Below are 6,000 nucleotides of genomic sequence, written 5' to 3'. Positions count from 1 at the left end.
GTTCCCAATGTTGGGGGAGTCCAGAACCAGGGGCCACAGTTTAAGAATAAGGGGTAGGCCATTTAGAACAGAGATGAGGAAAAACTTTTTTTAGTCAGAGAGTTGTGAATCTGTGGAATTCTCTGCCTCAGAGGGCAGTGGAGGCCAATTCTCTGAATACATTCAAGAGAGAGCTAGATAGAGCTCTTAAGGATAGCGGAGTCAGGGGGTATGGGGAGAAAGCAGGAACGGGGTACTGATTGAGAATGATCAGCCATGATCACATTGAATGGCGGTGCTGGCTCGAAGGGCCGAATGGCCTACTCCTGCACCTATTGTCTATTGTCTATTGTCTATTGTCTAAGCCTTGGCGAGCAGGGCAAGGTTTACCCACAATTAGTTTCCACCAGAGGGAACTTCAAGGCATCTCAGAATGTAGCTCAGGTAAAAATTCCAACCACGTTGGATATAAGCTCTCAGGGCTAACGGAATCAAGGGATATGGGGAAAAAGCAGGGACAGGGTACTGATTTTGGATGATCAGCCATGATCATATTGAATGGCGGTGCTGGCTCAAAGGGCCAAATGGCCTACTCCTGCACCTATTTTCTATGTTTCTATGTTTTTATGATGAACACTTGTTTTCTGAACAAATAATGCAATGGGCCACATCAGGTCATAAGGTCATAGTTGATAGGAGTAGAATTAGGCCATTTGGCCCATCAAGTCTTTTCCACCATTCAATAATGGCTGATCTTTCTCTCCCATTCTCCTGCCTTCTCCCCATAACCTCTGACACCTGTACTAATCAAAAATCTATCTATCTCTGCCTCAAAATAATATCCAGTGACTTGACCTCTACAGCCTTCTGTGGCAAAGAATTGTACAGATTCACCACCCTCTGACTAAAGAAATTTCTCCTCATGTGTTACAAGTTGGACAAGTTGGACGTTCCAATCAAGAATTCGTCTATCTCTGCCTTAAAAATATCCACTGACTTGGCCTCCACAGCCCTCTGTGGCAACGAGTTCCACAGATTAACCATCCTCTGACTAAAGAAGTTCCTCCTCACCACCTTTAGTCAGAGGATGGTTAAAGAGAACTTCTTTAGTCAGAGGATGGTTAATCTGTGGAACTCATTGCCACAGAGGGCTGTGGAGGCCAAGTCAGTGGATATTTTTAAGGCAGAGATAGATGAATTCTTGATTGGAATGGGTGTCCAAAAGAATGTCCAACATGTAACACATATTTGTCGTAAGAAACTGCAGATGCTGGTTGACACATCTTTTCATTCATTTGTCCAATTTGGCAATTGAATCTGTGGCATAATTAGACCTATGCTGTACATAAGATCTCATACATTTTTCCTTGTATCCTTTTGTTAATTTTTCAGTGTACATTTGGACTGCCTCAGAATGGAATTGGTTCTATTCTTCCACATGCTGGTGGAAACAGGAAATAAATCTGCAGTTATAGACAACAGGATTATATTCTGTGTATTTCTGCTCAGGAACAAGATCAGTTGTGGTTTCCGGTCCTGGTTATTTTGCAGTATTATTCTGACGAAAATAGGATTCTTCTCAATCATGAACCCAAAGTTAAATTTCCTTCTCCATTAGATGGAATCAGAGATCATAACAGAACATTGTTGCTGACAGTCGGGCGGAATGGACTTGTTCTGCTCCTATGGTCTCATGGTCTTATGGAAACTGGGCTGATGAAGGGAGGGAAAAATGAGGAGAGATATAGCATTTATGATCGTTTGACAGCACTGGGCCTGCACTCGCTGGAGCTTAGAAGGTTGAGGGGGGACATCATTGAAACTTACAGAATAATGAAAGGCATAGATAGTGTGGATGTGGAGAGGATGTTACCACTGGTGGGAGAGTCTCGGACCAGAGGTCATAGCCTCAGAATAAACGGGCGCTCTTTTAGAAAGGAGGTGAGGAGGAACTTCTTTAGTCAGAGGATGGTTAATCTGTGGAACTCATTGCCACAGAGGGCTGTGGAGGCCAATTCAGTGGATATTTTTAAGGCAGAGATAGACGGATTCTTGATTGGAGCGGGTGTCAGGGGTTATGGGGAGAAGGCGGGAAAATGGGATGAGGAGGCAGAGATCGGCCTTGATTGAATGGCGGAGTGGACTCGATGGGCCGAATGGCCTAATTCTACTCCTACAACTGGTGAACGTGGGAAGAGATGGAAGATGTTCCACTCATGATTAAAGGCGTTCCAATCATGAGGGCTGATTTTTTGCACAAAATGCAAACTGCTGGAGGAACTCAACGGATCAGGCAGCTTTTGTGCGGGAAATGGTCAAGAGAAGTTTCGGGTCGGGATTTTTCTTCAGTCTGAAGGGTCCCAACAATAGACAATTGACAATAGACAATAGGTGCAGGAGAAGGCCATACGGCCCTTCGAGCCAGCACCACCATTCAATGTGATCATGGCTGATCATTCTCAATCAGTACCCCGTTCCTACCTTCTCCCCATACCCACTGACTCCGCTATCCTTAAGAGCTCTATCTAGCTCTCTCTTGAATGCATTCAGAGAATTGGCCTCCACTGGCTTCTGAGGCAGAGAATTCCACAGATTTACAACTCTCTGAGTGAAAACGTTTTCCCTCATCTCCGTTCTAAAACCCTTATTCTTAAACTGTGGCCCCTGGTTCTGGACTCCCTCAACATTGGGAACATGTTTCCCAACCTGAAACATCGTTGTCCATTCCCTCTGCAGATGCTGCCTGACCCGCTGAGTTCCTCCAGCACATTGTGATTTGCTCAAGATTCCAGCATCTCCAAATTTGATTTCATAATTATTTGTGCAGCTGGAGTAAAACTCACAAAAAACACCTGGGACTTTTGCAGACAAGGGAGAATATTCAATGGTCGACACAAACATGCTGATGTAACTCAGCGGGACAGGCAGCATCTCTGGAGAGAAGGAATGGGTGACGTTTCTTCAGTCTGAAGAAGGGTCTCGACCCGAAACGTCACCCATTCCTTCTCTCCAGAGATGCTGCCTGTCCCGCTGAGTTACTCCAGCATTTTGTGTCTACCTTCGATTTAAACCAGCATCTGCATTTCTTTCCTACATGGAGAATATTCAATGACAATTTTAATTAATGGACCACATTTAGCATAAGTTATTTCATAAACAAATGTGAGATGTACTCCATACTATCAATGGGTCAATTATATGAGGATAAATTTGCATTTGTATTATGCCTCAGGAAGGATTCCTTGAAGTGGTTTCACTTGCACTTTTGCACTTGGCCCGCCAAGACCCACTGATCTCTTGGTTGCCAACCATTTTAAATCCCCTACCCATACTGACCATTCTGTTCTGGGATTCCTCCATTACCAGAGTGAAGCCACAGCTAAACTGGAGGAACAGTACCTCATATTCCACCTGGGCAGCTCACAGCCCAGTGATATGAACATCGTTTTCCCCAATTTTAAGTAACCAATCCACAAACGACTCTTCCCTGTTCTCCACCTGAACTCACACCCATTTCTCCCCTTCCACTTGTTTTCCTTGTGTGTTTAGAGATACAGCACAGAAACAAGCCCACTTCCGAGCCCGCACCGACCTGCCATCCCAATACATTAACACTTTCCCACACATACTGGGGACAATTTACACATATTTTTTTTTTTTTTTTTATTTTAAATTTTTTTTAAAGCATATGTACAAATAATAATAAACGACAAACTGCTTATAGAATTCTTACATAGCTTCAATTTTTAAATTTTTAAAGAAAAAATAAAGATGAAAAGAGACTGAAAAAAAAGACTATAAACTAACAGAGAGAAGGCAAAGAAAAAAGAGAATTACAAATATAAAGTTTATGGGGATAGATCCGGGAGTTAATGAGTATAGTTGTACATCCAACCCTAAACTCAAGTTTTAACTTTAGTTTTAAATTTTAGTTTTGTGACAAACCCATTTACTTTTTTAAAAATTCAATAAATGGTGACCATATTTTAAAAAATAGATCTGGTTTGTCAATTAAGGCAAACCTTATTTGTTCCAAATGCAAGGTCTCGGTCATTTCCGTAATCCACATTTTAATTGTGGGGGTTACTGGTTTTTTCCAAAATTTAAGTATTAATTTTTTCGCAGTTATTAAACTGTAGTCAAGAAAGCTCTGACTTAGCGTAAAGTTTGTAATGTGTTCTGATAATCATAAAATTATTAATTTCGGATCTAAATCCAGTTGGTTATCGATAATTTTGGAAATGAATTTACACTTATACCCCAAGCCAATTAACCTGCACGCCTTTGGAGTGTGGATGGAAACCGAAGCTCTCTGAGAAAACTCATGTGGTCACGGGCAGAACGTACAGACTCCGCACAGAAAGCACCCTTTAGTCTGGATCGAAACCAGGTCTCTGGCGCTGTTAGGCTTGGCGCTGTAAGTGTTGTAAGTGCTGTAAGTGTTGTACTGTAAGTGCTGTAAGCAACTCTATCGCTGCGCCCTGACTTCATAATCGCACCTCTCCCCTAACCTTATCCCAGACCTTTTGTCTCTTAATCTCGGGCCTTTGTCCAACTATCTGCCTATCAAAAAAAAAACACTATCACCTGTGGCGCAGCGGTAGAGTTGCTGCCTCACAGCGCCAGAGACCCCGGACTCGATTCTGATTGCGGGTGCGGTCTGTACGGAGTTTGTATGTTCTTCCCGTGATCTGAGTTGCGTTTTCTTCGGGTGCTCCGGTTTCATTCCCACACTCCAAAAAACAAACAGGGTTAATTTCCCTTGGTAAAAGAAAATTGTAAATGGTCTCTGGTGTGTGGGATGGTGTTGTTGTACATGGTGGTCACTGGTCGGTGGGCCAAATTGCCTGTTCCTGCGTTTAAAGTTTAAAGTCAAGTCTGAAGTCTGTATCCACCTATCACTTTGCCCTGTCCTTCATCTCTTCCAGCTTCCTCACCCCCACCACAGTCAGTCTGAAGAAGGGCCCCTATCCGAAACATCACCTCTCCATGTTCTCCAGAGAAGCTGCCTTTACCCCGTTGAGTTACTCCAGCACTTTGTCTTAGACAATAGGCAATAGGTGCAGGAGGAGGGCATTCGGCCCCTCGAGCCAGCACCACCATTCAATGTGACCATGGCTGATCATTCTCAATCAGTACCCCGTTCCTGCCTTCTCCCCATGCCCCCTGACTCCACTATCCTTAAGAGCTCTATCTAGCTCTCTCTTGAATGCATTCAGAGAATTGGCCTCCACTGCCTTCTGAGGCAGAGAATTCCACAGATTCACAACTCTCTGACTGAAAAAGTTTTTGCTCATCTCAGTTCTAAATGGCCTATTCCATTCTTCTTTTGAAGTAAAGTCATTGTTGTGACATCAGAAACACAATCCACAGGAAAATCCCACAATTACTACGCGACATATTATGTTAAACACAAAAGGCTGGAGTAACTCAACGGGACAGGCAGCCTCTCTGGCGACAAGGAACGGTGACGTTTCGGGTCGAGACCCTTCTTCAGAACAGTCAGGGGAATGGGCAACGAGAGATATAGACAGTGATGTGGGGAGATACAGAATAAATGCATGAAATAAATGCAAAAAAGTAACGATGATAAAGGAACGCCAATCAATGTGATCATGGCTGATCATTCTCAATCAGTACCCTGTTCCTGCCTTCTCCCCATACCCCCTGACTCCGCTATCCTTAAGAGCTCTATCTCTCTCTCTCTTGAATGCAAGAGAGCTCTCTTAGCTGTTAACAATCTTCGGTTTAAACTAGCATCTGCAGTTCCTTCCTACACAGATGAGTTTAGTCTGGAGATACAGCACAGAAACATAGAAACAGAGCATGGAAACAGGTCCTTTAATTAAACTGCGTCCACACAGACCTTCGATCACCCATTCACGCCTGTCCTATCTTTTCATCCACTCCCTGTGTAACATCAAAGGGAGATTTCACATTGGCCAATCAACCTGCAAACCTGCACGTCTATGGGATTTGAGAGGAAACCGGAGCGCCCGGAGAAAACCCAAGCGCCACAGG

Source organism: Rhinoraja longicauda, chromosome 24 (genome assembly GCF_053455715.1).
Source record: "Rhinoraja longicauda isolate Sanriku21f chromosome 24, sRhiLon1.1, whole genome shotgun sequence".
NCBI classification, from domain to species: domain Eukaryota; kingdom Metazoa; phylum Chordata; class Chondrichthyes; order Rajiformes; family Arhynchobatidae; genus Rhinoraja; species Rhinoraja longicauda.
Note: the sequence above shows the minus strand (reverse complement) of the source record.